Source organism: Colobus angolensis, unplaced genomic scaffold (assembly GCF_000951035.1).
Source record: "Colobus angolensis palliatus isolate OR3802 unplaced genomic scaffold, Cang.pa_1.0 Scaffold46, whole genome shotgun sequence".
Classification (NCBI taxonomy): Eukaryota; Metazoa; Chordata; class Mammalia; order Primates; family Cercopithecidae; genus Colobus; species Colobus angolensis.
Genome location: NW_012118043.1, coordinates 10,013,232 through 10,027,675, shown reverse-complemented (window position 1 = coordinate 10,027,675; position 14,444 = coordinate 10,013,232). Strand labels below are relative to the sequence as shown.

Sequence of the window (14,444 nt, the reverse complement as noted above, 5' to 3'; positions counted from 1 at the left end):
CGGGCAGCGCCCGCCTTGATTTTCCCAGGCGAGTGCACGCCCGCCTCAGTCGCCTCTGGGGGCACCTTCCTCGCCGCGACACGCAGGTAACTGGGCCCCGGAAGCCGGTCGGCGGCGGCGGACTGGGATCTTGACCTTGCCTGCCCGGCCGCGCCACAGGGGAGTGAGAGCGGACCCCGAACTCCACACACCCGCGTTTAGCCGCCACACCTAAGGGGCAGAACAGTCTTTTTGGGTAAGGGCCGGGTTGGGGGAGACGCGCCCCGCCCGCTTTGCAGACCTCGGGGTGCTCTGCACGACGCCTGAAAGGCCGCGGGGCCGGCATTTCTCTGCGCTCACCTCCTGGATAACCGGGACACGGGGACGGCAGGGCCAGCATCGGCTACGGCCCGGTTTCCCGTTTCTTTCCGCTGTCGCGTGTCTGGGCCCTCCTGCAGCGTCCATGATGAAAGCCAGGGGCTGTTGCTTTCCTCTCGCCCAGTAGCCCACCCAAGCAAGGGGTGAGTCCCTGTGGCGTCATGGAATCAATTTCAAATACAAGTTTTAAAAAAGGCTGGATGATTTTAGAAATATGGTCAAGAATTTGTATTTTCCATTACTCTCTTGTCTCATGTCCATGACTCTTGAACGCCAGTCTATGGGCGCTGAGATTTTCGTGGTACATCGACGGTTTGTAGAAATATTTTCCCAAGGGAAAACGAGGGCAAGGGTTAGTGGAGGAAGGGCCTGGTCACGGCCGAGAGTGGCGGAGGAGGCTCAGGGAAAGTCAGTTCAGCCTCCAGCAGCCACGGGGAGGAAAAGGCGAATCTTTCCTGACGGTGCTCTGGGCGCTGTACAATTTCTACGCCACGTGCACCCATTTGGCCTCATTTGAGAGGAGGAGAGGCAAAAAGGGTCGCGTAGACCGGCAGGAAGTCGTGTTGCGGCGTATCAGGGCGCAGCGCGGACCTGCATCTCGGGCTAGGTTTTCTCCCGGCTCCGCGAGGAGCGAGGCGGAAAGCTCGCGGCCGAGTGACGATCGAGGGCCCAGAGATAGTAACGTAACGCCCAGGGTCCAGAGGGCTGGGGGCAGCTCCCGAGGAACGATCTTCCTCGGCGGGAAAGGACTTGGATCAGGCTTGCCTGTGTCCGTGGTGCTGAAGTGCCTCGCGCGCCCTCGTCGACTGACTTCCTGGGCCGTCGCCTGCGTTGCCCTTCTACTCTGCACCTTTGCCAAAAATAGCCCATCTCCACGGCAGGTGGCCAGAGTGGAGCAGGCCCAACACTGAAACCCTTTTCAGACAAGTTGAGGCTGGTTTCCTGAACATAACATGAAAGCAAATGTGGCTTGCCTTGGAGGTACAGATAAGCATATGCATAACAGATTTTATTACCTATGAGAAAGTACACACCATGAGCATAAACAGGAATTCTCACATATACTTATGAAAGATACAGGGATGTGTATTTACACACAAATCTAACACACATGCAAATACACTCATCCCTTTTGAAAACCATCATACACTACAAGCCACACATTTTTTAGAGCTTTTGTAATCCATCTTTATTTTTTGACACTTCTAGTAAATGTGAACTCTGCAGCACCATTTATTTTCATAATCATCTGTTCCAAAGGCACAGAGCCTGTGGATTGAAGTGTTTAGTATTTGGCTGAGCGATTAAGTATTTACACTCATTCAAGTTCCAGAACAAAGTCTAGGAAGATGTAAAATTGATAGCAAAAAAATTCCTTAAAGCTTAAGGAAAATGAATTAATGTAAATTTTAATAAGAACAACGTATAAATAATCTTATAGAAATTTATAATCTGAAGAACATATGACTAAAATGTATCATAATGCAGACAATTTTAAATATATTGGTGGCATGTGGTTTGTGAAGTTCTTAAAGTTTACATTTGTATTTTTCAAAAACATTGGTATTGTTTTTTCCTCAAAAAAATTATGCTCATTGTAAGAAATTTAGGTAATAGAGAAATGCATAAACATAGAAAACCATTGTAAACAGATTTTCATTTGGATGAACATACATACATTTTAAATGGACCAATCCTCTATTGGTTACATTTTTGCTATATAATTTATAATTAATGTCTTTCAAACCAATACATATAAAACTAGGTCAGCCGGGCGCGGTGGCTCAAGCCTGTAATCCCAGCACTTTGGGAGGCCGAGGCGGGCGGATCACGAGGTCAGGAGATCGAGACCATCCTGGCTAACACGGTGAAACCCCGTCTCTACTAAAAATACAAAAAAAAAAAAATTAGCCGGGCGTGGTGGCGGGCGCCTGTAGTCCCAGCTACTCGGAGGCTGAGGCAGGAGAATGGCGTGAACCCGGGAGGCGGAGCTCGCAGTGAGCCGAGATCGCGCCACTGCACTCCAGCCTGGGCGACACAGCGAGACTCCGTCTCAAAACAACAACAACAACAAAAAAAAAACTAGGTCATCATTAACAGTTGCATAATATTGATCTGTGTGGACAGAATGTAAGTAATTTAAACAATCCCATAATAATGAACATTTATGTCCAATTTTTCGGACTTTAAAACAATTATTGTGGAAAGAATATGTAACATGAGATCTGTCCTCTGAACAAAAAAATTTTTTCTTTTTTTTGAGACATTGTCTTACTTGTTGCCCAGGCTGGAGTACAGTGGCGTGATCTCCGCTCATTGCAACCTCTGCCTCCGGGGTTCAAGGGATTCTCCTGCCTCAGCCTCTTGAGTAGCTGGCCACCACACCCAGCTAGTTTTTGTATTTTTAGTAGAGAGAGGGTTTTACCATGTTGGCCAGGCTGGCCTTGAACTCCTGTCCTCAGGTCATCTGCCTGCCTCGGCCTCCCAAAGTGCCAGGATTACAGGCGTGTGCCACTGCACCTGGGCCTATCTTTTTAATAAAATTTTAAGTGTATAATACATCATTGTTGATATATATTGTTGATAGATGCAATGCTGTATAGCAGATCTTTAGAGCTTATGCGCCTTGCTTAACTGAGTCTTTATGCCTGTTGATTAGTAACTCCTGATTTTCCCCAGCCCTCTAGTCCCTGGAAACCACCATTCTACTCCTTGATTCTATGACTTGTGACTACTTCCTTTTTATTTTTATTTATTTTAATTTTTAATTTTTGTGGGTACATAGGTATATATATTTATGGGGTACATGAGATATTTTGATATAGGGATGCAACATGTTTAATAATCACATCATGGTAAATGGGGTATCCATCCATCCCCTCGAGCATGTATCCTTTGTTTTTATAAACAATCCAACTATAATGATTTTAAAATGTACAATTAAATTATTATTGACTATAGTCATCCTGTTGTGCTATCAAATACTAGGTCTTATTCATCCTTTCTACTTTTTGTATCCATTAACCATCCCCAGTTTTACCCACACCGCCAACCCTCTCCCACTACCCTTGCCAGCTGTGGTAACCACCATCCTTCTACTCTTTTTTCTGTTTTTTTTGAAATTGAGTCTTGCTGTTGTTACCCAGGCTGGAAGCTGGAGTGCAGTGGCATGATCTCGGCTCACTGCAACCTCTGCCTTATGGGTTCAAGTGATTCTCCTGCCTTAGCCTCCCAAGTAGCGGGGCTTACAGGCACCTGCCACTACACCTGGCTAATTTTTGTATTTTTAGTAGAGATGGGGTTTTACCATGTTGGCCAGACTGGTCTTGAACTCCTGACCTCAGGTGATTCAGCTGCCTCGGCCTCCCAAAGTGCTGGGATTACAGGTGTGAGCCACTGCGCCCAGCCTACTCTCTGTCTCCATGAGTTCAATTGTTTTGATTTTTAGATCCCACAGATAAGTGAAAACACATGAAATTTGTCTTTCTGTGCCTGGCTTATTTCACTTAACATGATGACCTTCGGTTCCATCCATGTTGTTGCACATAACAGGATCTCATTCTTTTTTATGCCTAAATAATACTCCATTATATGTAAGTATTTGTTGATGAACGCTCAGGTTGCTTCCAAATCTTGGCTATTGTGAACAGTACTGCAACAAACATGGGAATGCAGATAACTCTTCGATATACTGATTTCCTTTCTTTTGGTTATATATCCAGCAGTGGGATTGCTGGATTGTATGGTTGCTCTATTTTTAGTTTTTTGAGGCACCTCCAAACTGTTCTTCATAGTAGTTGTACTAATTAGTATTCTCACCAACAATGTGTGAGAGTTCCCTTTCTCCACATCCTTGCCAGCATTTATTATTGCCTGGATTTTGGATAAAAGCCATTTTTACTGGAGTGAGATGATATCTCATTGTAGTTTTGATTTGCATTTCTCTGATGATCAACGATGTTGAGCACCTTTTCATATACCTGTTTGCTATTTGTATGTCTTCTTTTGAGAAATGTCTATTCAGATCTTTTGCCACTTAAAAATTGGATTATTAGATTTGTTCTGATAGTTATTTGCCATTCCTTATATATTTCAGTTATTAATCCCTTGCAGATGGGTAGTTTGCAAATATTTTCTCCCATTCTGTGGGTTGTCTTTTCACTTTGTTGACTGTTTCCATTGCTGTGCAGAAGCTTTTAAACTTGATGTGACCCCATTTATTCATTTTTGCTTTGATTGGCTGTGCTGGTGGGGCATTACTCAAGAAATTTTTGCCCAGAACAATGTCCTGGAGAGTTTTCCCAAGTTTTCTTGTAGTAGTTTTATAGTTTGAAGACTTATATTTAAGTCATTATTCCATTTGTATTTGATTTTTCTTTTTCTTTTTTCTTTTTTTTTCTTTGAGATGGAGTCTCCCTCTGTTGCCCAGGCTGGAGTGCAATGAGTGCCATGGCTAAATCTCTGCTCACTGCAACTGCCGCCTCCCAGGTTCAAGCAATTCTCCTTCCTCAGCCTCTTAAGTAGCTGGGGTTACAGGCATGTGCCACCACGCCCAGCTAATTTTTTTTGTATTTTAGTAGAGATGGGGTTTCAGCATGTTGGTCAGGCTGGTCTCGAACTCCTGACCTTGTGATCCACCCGCCTCAGCCTCCAAAAGTGCTGGGATTACAGGTTGATTTGGTTTTTCTATATGGTGAGTGATAGGGGTCTAATTTCATTATTCTGCATATGGTTATTGTTTTCCCAGTATCATTTATTGAAGAGACTGTCTTTTCTCCAGTGTATGTCCCCGGCACCTTTGTGGAAAATGAGTTTACTGTAGCTGTATGGATTTGTTTCTGGGTTCTCTATTCTGTTTCATGGGTCTATGTGTCTGTTTTTATGCCAGTACCATGCAGTTTTGGTTACTATAGCTCTGTAGTATAATTTGAAGTCAGGTAATGTGATTTTTCCAGTTTTGTTCTTTTTGTTCAGGATAACTTTGGCTATTCTGGGTCTTTTGTGGTTCCATATAAATTTTAAGATTTTTTTTTTTCTATTTCTGTGAAGAATGTCATTGCTATTTTAACAGGAATTTCATTGAATCTATAGATTGTTTTGGGTAGTATAGACAGTTTAACAATATTGATTCTTCCAATCCATGAACATGAAATATTTTTCCATTTTTTGGTGTCCTTTTAAATTTCTTTCACAAATGTTTTATAGTTTTCTTTGTAGAGATCTTTCATGTCTTTGGTTAATTCTTAGGTGTTTAAGTTGATTTGTGGGTATTGTAAATGGGTTACTTTTTTGATTTCCTTTTCAGATTGTTCACTTTTGGCATATAGAAATGCTGCTGACTTTTGTATGTTGATTTTGTATCCTGCAACTTTACTGAATTTGTTTATCTGTAAATAATAGTTTACTAATAAATTCTAAAGTTCTAACAGTTTTTTGGTGGAGTCTTTAGGTTTTTCCAAATATAAGATCACATCATTTGTAAACAAGGATGATTTGTCATCTTTTCCAGTTTAGATGTCCTTTATTTCTTGCTTTTTTTTTTATTATTATACTTTATGTTCTAGGGTACATATGCACAACGTGCAGGTTTGTTACATAGGTATGCATATGCCAGGTTTGTTTGCTGCACCCACCAACTCGTCATTCACATTAGGTATTTCTCCTAATGTTATCCCTCCCCCAGCCCCTGACCCCCCACAGACAGGTGTGTGATGTTCCCCCACCCTGTGTCCATGTGTTCTCATTGTTCAACTCCCACCTATGAGTGAAAACACGTGGTGTTTGGTTTTCTGTCCTTGTGGTAGTTTGCTTAGAATGATGGTTTCCAGCTCCATCCATGTCTCTGCAAAGGTGGATGTCCTTTATTTCTTTATGTTATCTGATTGCTGTAGCTAGGACTTCCAGTACTATCTTGAGTAACAATGGTGAAAGTGGCCATCCTTTTTCTAGATCTTACAGGAAAAGCTTTCAGTTTTTCCCCATTCAATACGATACTAGCTGTGGGTCTATCGTATGACTCTTTTTTTTTTTTTTTTGAGACAGAGTCTTGCTCTATTGTTCGGGCTGGAGTGCAGTGGTGCCATCTTGGCTCACAGTAACCTCTGCCCTCCAGGTTCAAGCAATTCTCATGCTTCAGCTTCCCAAGCAGCTGGGACTACAGGCATGCGCCACCATGCTAGGCTAATTTTTTGTATTTTAGTAGAGACAAGGTTCTGCCGTGTTGGCCAGGCTGGTCTCAAACTCCTGGCCTCAAGTGATCCGCCCCCTCAGTCACCCAAAGTGCTGGGATTACAGGCATGAGCCACCATGCCCAGCCACATATGGCTTTTATTATGTTGGGATATGTTCCTTCTATGCCCAGTTTTTTGAGGATTTTTATCATGAAGGGATGATGAATTTTATCAAGTGCTTTTCCAGCATTAATTGAAATGATTATATGGTTTTTGTTCTTCATTCTGTTGATATAATTTATCACACTGATTGATTCACACATGTTGAACCATCCTTGCATCCCTGGGATAAATCCCACTAGGTCATGATGAATGACTATTTTAATGTATTGTTGAATTTGCTTTACTAGTATTTTGTTGACGATTTTTGCATCAATATTCATTAGAGATATTGGCTTGTAGTTTTCTTTCTTTGATGTGTCTTTGTCTAGTTTTGGTATCAGAGTAACACTGGCCTCATAGAGTGAGTTCAGAAGTATTCTCTCCTCCTCTATTTTTGGGAACAGTTTGAGCAGGATTAGTATTAATGCTTCCTTAAATGTTTGGTAGAATTCAGCCATTAGGTCCTGGGCTTTTCTTTTTTCTTTTTTATTGAGATGGAGTCTCACAGCGTCACCCAGCCTGGAGTGCAGTGGCACAATCTCTGCTCACTTCAAGCTCCGCCTCCTGGGTTCATGCCATTCTCCTGCCTCAGTCTCCTGAGTAGCTGGGACTATAGGCGCCCGCCACCATGCCTGGCTAATTTTTTGTATTTTTAGTAGATACGGAGTTTCACCACGTTAGTCAGGATGGTCTCGATCTCCTGACCTTGTGATCCACCCGTCTCAGCCTTCCAAAGTGCTGGGATTACAGGCGTGAGCCATCGCGAGGTCCTGGGCTTTTCTTTATGGGGAGGAAAAGAACTTCAGGATTTAGTAAAGTTGCAGGATACAAAATCAACATACAAAAATCAGTAGCATTTTATTATAACTTTGATCTTGTTACTTGTTACTGGTCTGTCTAGGTTTCAAATTTCTTCATGGTTCAATCTTGGTAGGTTATATATGTCTAGGAATTTATCCATTTCCTCTAGATTTTCCAATTTATTGGCATATAGTTGCTCATAGTAGCCACAAATGATCCTTTGAATTTCTGTGGTATCAGTTGTAATGTCTCCTTTTTCATCTCTAATTTTATTTTATTTTTTAGAGATATGGTCTGTCACCCAGGCTGGAGTGCAGTGGTGCAATCTTGGCTCACTGCAACCTCTGCCTCCCCTGGCTCAAACAATCCTCTCACCTCAGCCTCCCAAGTAGCTGGGACCACAGGCATGCACCACCACACCTGGCTAATTTTTTATATTTTTGGTAGAGATGAGGTTTCACCATGTTGCCCAGGCTGGTCTCAAACTCCTGAGCTCAAGTGCCTACCTCACCCTCCCAAAGTGCTAGGATTATAGGCATGAGCCACCTTGTCCAGCTGCCTCTGATTTTATTTATTTGGGTCTTCTCTCTTTTTCTTAGTCTGACTAAAGGTTTGTCAATTGTGTGTATCTTTTTAAAAAACCAACTGTTTGTTTCAGTGACCTTTTGTATTGTTTTCCTCATTTCACTTTCATTTATTTTTGCTGTAATCTTTATTATTAATTTTCTTCTTCTAAGTTTTTTCTTTTGAACAGAGTCTTGCTCTGTCATGCAGGCCAAAGCGCAGGGGCATGATTATAGCTCACCATAGCCTCAACCTACTGGTGCCCAAGTGATCCTCCTACCTCAGACTCCCAAGTAGCTGGGACTACAGGTGTGCACCACCACGCCCAGCTAATTTTTGTATTTTTTGTAAGGATGGGGTTTTGCAATGTTGCCCAGGCTGGTCTCAAATTCCTGGGCTCAAGCAATCTGCTGGCCTCAGCCTCTCAAATTGCTGGCCTCTTCTGCTAACTTTGGGTTTGGTTTGCTCTTGCTTTTCTAATTCTTTAAGATGTGTTATTAGGTTACGTATTTGAAGTTTTTCCTCTTTTTTTGATGTAGGCACTTATAGCCATAAGTTTCCATCTTAGTACTGCTCTCACTGTATCTCATAGCTTTTGGTATGTTGTGTTTCCATTATCATTTGTTTCACGAAATGTCTCAGTTTCCTTAATTTCTTCATTGACCTCTTGGTCATTCAGGAGCATATTGCTTAATTTCCATGTTTAATTTCCATTGCTTAATTTCCAATTTTTTTTTTTTTGAGACAGGGTCTTGCTCTGTCTCCCAGTCTGGAGTGCAGTGGCAAGATCTTGGCTCACTGCAACCTCCACCTCCTGGGTTCAAGCGATTCTCCTGCCTCAGCCTCCCTAGTAGCTGGGATTACAGGTGCGCACCATCATGCCCATCTAATTTTTACATTTTCAGTAAAGACGGGGTTTTGCTATGTTTGCCAAGCTGATCTCGAACTCCTGACCTCAAGTGATCTGCTCACCTCAGCCTCCCAAAGGGTTGGGATTACAGGCGTGAGCCACCACACCTGGCCTTTTTAATGTTTTAAGACTTGTTTTGTGACCTAACATGTATTCTATTCTTGAGAATGATCCATGTGATGAGGAGAATATGTATTCTACAGTAGTTGGATGAAATGTTCTGTAAATATCTATTAGGTCCATTTGTTCTATATTACAGATTAAGTTCAATGTTTCTTTGTTTATTTTCTGTCTGGATGATCTGTCCAATGCTGAAAGTGGGGTATTGAAGTCTCCAGTTATTATTGTATTGAGGTCTCTCTCTTTCGCTCTAATGTTTAATTTATATATCTGGGTGTTTCAACACTGGGTACATATTTATTTATAGTTGTTATAGCCTCTTGAAGAATTGACCCTTGTATTATTATATAATGACCTTCTTTGTCTCTTCTTAGAGAAGAAATCTGTCTTGAAATCTGTCTTGTCTGATATTAGTATAGCTACTCTTGTCCTTTTTTGGTTTTCATTGGCATGGAGTATCTTTTTCCATCCCTTTATTTTCGGTCTCTGTGTATCTTTATAGGTGAAGTGTGTTTCTTGTAGGAAACAGATTCACTGGGTCTGGCTTTTTAATCCATTCAGCCAGTCTGTCTTTTGATTGGAGAATTTAGTCTGTTTACATTCAATGTTATCAGTAAGTAAGGACTTCTGCCATTTTGTTATTTGTTTTCTGGTTGTTTTGTGGTCTTCTCTTCCTTTTTACCTTCCTTCTTGTCTTTTAGTGAAGGTGATTTTCTCTTGTGTCATGATTTAATTTCTTGCTTTGTGTGTATCTGTTGTATGTTTTTTGACTTGAGGTTACCATGAGGCTTGCATACTGTCTTTTAACTCATTTTAAACTGATGACAACAAAGATTGCATAAACATGCAAAAAGAAAACTAATAAAAACTCTACACTTTAACTTTATCCTTCTGCTTTTTAACTTTTTGTTGTTTCTCTTTACATCTGTTGTACTATGTCTTGAAGTTATTTTTGATTGGTTTATCATTTAGTCTTTCTACATAAGAGTAGTTTACACACCACAATTATAGTGTTATAATGTTCTATGTTTTTCTGTGTGCTTACTATTACTAGTGAGTTTTGTACCTTTAGATGACTTTTTTTTTTTTTTTTTTTTTAGATGGAGTCTCGCTCTGTCACCAGGCTGGAGTGCAGTGGTGCCATCTCGGCTAACTGCAACCTCTGCCTCCTGGGTTCAGGTCGTTCTCCTGCCTAAGCCTCCTGAGTAGCTGGGACTATAGGCGGCCACCACTATGCCCGGCTAATTTTTGTATTTTTAGTAGAGATGGAGTTTCACTATATTGGTCAGGCTGGTCTTGAACTCCTGACCTTGTGATCCGCCCGCTTCAACCTCCCAAAATGCTGGTGTGAGCCACTGTGCCCGGCCTCCTTTAGATTATTTTTTATTGCTGATTAATGTTCTTTTCTTTCAGATTGAAGAGCTCCCTCTAGCATTTTTTGTAGAAAAGGTCTGGTGTTGATGAAATCCCTCAACTTTCATTTGTCTAGGAAACTATTTCTCCTTCATGCTTGAAGGATATTTTCACCAGCTATACTGCTCCAGGGTAAATTTTTTTTCCCCCTTGGCACTTTAAGTATGTCATGCCACTATCTCCTGGCTTGTAAGGTTTCCATTGAAAAGTCTACTGGCACACATATGGGAGCTTCATTATATGTTGTTTCTCTTCTCTTGCTGCTTTTAGGATCCTTTCTTTATCCTTGATCTTTGGGAGTTTGATTATTAAGTGCCTTGAGGTAGTCTTCTTTGGGTTAAACCTGTTTGGTGTTCTATAGCCTTCTTGTACTTGAATGTTGATCTCTTTCTCTAGGTTTGGGAAGTTCTCATATTATTTCTTTGAATAAACTTTCTGTCTCTATCTCTCCATCTCCTCTTTAAGGCCAATAACTCTGAGATTTGCCCTTTTGAGGCTGTTTTCTAGATTTGTAGACATACAGTATTTCTTTTTTAGTCTCACTCTGTTGCCAGGCTGGGGTGCATTAGCCTGATCTCAGCTCACTGCAACCTTTGCCTCCTGGGTTCAAGCGATTCTCCTGCCTCAGCCTCCTAAGTAGCTGGGATTACAGGCATGCACCACCACGTCCAGCTTTTTGTATTTTTATTTATTTATTTATTTTTGAGACAGAGTCTTGCTCTGTCGCCCAGGCTGAAGTGCAGTGGCGCAATCTTGGCGCACTGCAAGCTCCGCCTCCCGGGTTCACACCATTTTCCTGCCTCAGTCTCCCGAATAGCTGGGACTATAGGCACCCGCCACCACGCCCAGCTAATGTTTTGTATTTTTAGTAGAGATGGGGTTGCACCATGTTGGCCAGGCTGGTCTCGATCTCCTGACCTTGTGATCCGCCCGCCTCGGCCTCCCAAAGTGCTGGGATTACAGGCGTGAGCCACCGTGCCTGGCCTACTTTTTGTATTTTTAGTAGAGACTGGGTTTCACCACGCTGGCCAGGATGGTCTCGGTCTCCTGACCTGCTGATCCGCCCATGTCAGCCTCCCAAAGTGCTGGGATTACAGGCATGAGCCACCGTACCTGGCCCACATCATTTCTTTTTATTTTTTTTTTCTTTTCGCTCTTCTGACAGTGTATGTTCAAATAGCCTGTCTTTAATCTCATTAATTTTTTCTTCTATTTTAAGAGTTCTGCTGTTAAGAGACTCTCATGCATTCTTCAGTATGTCAATTGCATTTTTCAACTTAACACTATTTTATAGTTATAACTATATATGAACTCAATCCACATGCCTGCCATCTTTACTAAAGTGTGTTTAATCATTTTCTAACTGCATAAAATCACTTGCTTTGTATCTCTCTTTTATTTAGGACCCCAAAGTATCAGCAGCTTTACTGAACTCTTTTACTTTAGGAACTCAATGAAGGAAAGGAGAAATATTAGTTGATCTCATTTCCCATTTATTTTGCCTCTGGTTTCTGTGTAACTCTGGCTGGCCACTGTTGTAAATGGGAGTGAAGACCCTGAAAAATGAATGAGGCTGCTGAAGAGGATGGTGGACAACAGCCAGATACTCACATTGCTTATCGGATTCCCTCAGTTCAGAGTTAGGAGATACAAGACAGAGTTAGGTTGCACAATTGTGACAATCAAAGCTCTGCACTACAACTAATTAGATCCAGAATTAGAGGTGCTTGGTTAAGAAGGTGATTTTCTCCAAAGCATATCAGCTAAGCCAGAGGACTCATTCATTGTCCCAGCATTTGTTGAGTCTTACACTGAGCTAGGAGTTGGAGATACTAAGAAGAAAAATAAAGACATAATGCCTTTTCTTGGAGTGGTAACACTTTATCAGGGGATACTGGTATATAGGCACCTCACAATGATACAGTATGTCAAGGATGAATGTAGAGCCCTGCAGAAAGTGTTCTAGAATCCAGAGAATGAACAGATTGTTCAGTGAGGGGTTTTACAAGTAGGTCACCAGGAAAGTTTTAGACACATGGGTGGGAATTTGCCAGAGATTGCTTTGTTGGGCATTAAGTAGCTGATAATCTCAAGTTGTAAGAATGGCCTGGAAGGTGACAGCCTGGGTTTGAAGCCTGACTGCACTATTTAGCACCTTGGTAAGCTTGGGCAAGTCACCAAACCTTGCTGAGCTTCATTTAAGTTTTTTTTTTTCTTAAAAGAGTAATATTAGTACCTACCTTATTGAACTTGTGGGTTTAAGTGAGATAATACGTGTAAAGTGCTTGAGTCTAGTCTTTTTTTTTTTTTTTTGCCTATTTAAAGAATTGCATGTAAATCACTCTGCACAAATTATTATTCCTGTTGTCAGAGCTCTCAAGGGTTAAAACACTGTATAAACTCTTTGTGTCTTCTGCATTTGTGTGATCATTCTTTTAATCTAGAAGTTTTTCTTTTAGTGTAGTTTAAATCTCAAACTGCTCCTTTTTACCAATTCTCATGCTATCCCAAAACAAATTAGTTCTAGGCTGAGATTGTCATTACTTTTGCTTTGTTCTCCCATATTCTGATGTTAAAGCAAATCTATAGTTAATTGTATAATTTCCTTCCTTTAATGTGCATAGTACTTGTTGTGTCTGTTTTGTGGCACTTATTACCATACATCTTTTCTCACCCATTAACACGTATGTTCCTTAAGAGAAAGCTTATGTCTTCTTGGTCTTGTCTCTTATAATGTCTTAGCATGGTGCCTTCCACATCACAGGCACTCATAAATACTGACTGAAGGAATAATCATGAATGCATGAGATTGCAAGATAGCTGATGTGATCTCAGACTGCCTTCATTGAAACAAAATCCCCCTGAACAGGACAAAGTATAGAAACTGAGGAGAGTGGTTAAGATGGTGAGAGGACTGAAAGCCATGATTATACATGGAATAATTGAAAACCCGGGGGATATTCAGTTTGGAGAAGAGGAAACTTACAGTGGGAGAACTTAGTTGAGGAGGGTAGGGAATAGTAGTTTCTGTTATCGAAATGTCATGTGGAAGAGGGAATCAATTTGTGACCTCAGAAGACATGTATAGTAGCAGCCTCTGGAAATTACATGGAGAAAGATTTTGACTCACTGTTAAAAAGTAACTTTCTAACAATCAGGAATGACTTCCAATTGGCTGTTCTGAGGAGGAGTGTTTCCTGTCATTGTAGGTGGTCAATCAGAAACTACTATTTGATGGGGATGCTATAGAGCAGTGATCCCCAACCTTTTTGACACCAGGGACTGGTTTCATGGAAGATAGTTTTTCCATGGAAGGAGTCAGCGGGGTGGGGGGTGTGCTCACTAATGGTTTCAGAATGAAACGGTTCCACCTCAGATCATCAGGCATTAGTCTCATAAGGAACATGCAACCTAGATCCTTCACATGCACAGTTCACAATAGGGTTTGTGCTCCTATGAGAATATAATGCCACTGCTGATCTGACAGGAGGCGGAACTCCGGCGGTAATGCTCACTTGCTCTACACTCACCTCCTGTTGTGTGTCCTAGTTCCTAACAGGCCACGGACCAGTACTAGTTCATGCCCTGAGAGTTGGGACCCCTGCTGTAGAGAGAGGATACAGTTACTCTCACAGGAATTGGAGTAGATGATCCCCAAAGTCTTTTAAACTCTCATGGTCTTTAATTCTATGTATTGTAATATATATTAACATACATATTTAATAAAGGTTAATCATATACAATGCTATTGTATATAGTATTGTATAGTTACCATATACAATAGCATTGTATATGATTTACCTTTATTAAATATGTTAATATATGTATATATTTATGTATTGCATATTCTCATTATCACCATATTCCCTAAATTAATGAAAGGTGAAAATGGATTTTTAAAAATTTGATCTTGGATTTTTTTTTTTTTTTTTTTTGAGACGGAGTCT

At 41.2% G+C, this 14,444-nt stretch overlaps 1 protein-coding gene across 5 annotated transcripts in view; it reads left to right on the top strand.

Moving 5' to 3' along the window:
- Nucleotides 1–14,444, top strand: part of SLC35G2 (solute carrier family 35, member G2) — a 40,798-nt gene continuing 26,354 nt past the window's right edge. Inside the window, exon 1 of one of the 5 annotated variants that reach the window (XM_011958163.1) lies at nucleotides 1–86. The gene's annotated coding sequence lies outside the window, so the exon portion shown is untranslated. Of the gene's footprint in view, nucleotides 501–12,484; nucleotides 12,657–14,444 lie in introns of those variants that run through there. The other 4 variants (XM_011958164.1, XM_011958162.1, XM_011958166.1 and 1 more) reach the window with 4 other exon arrangements.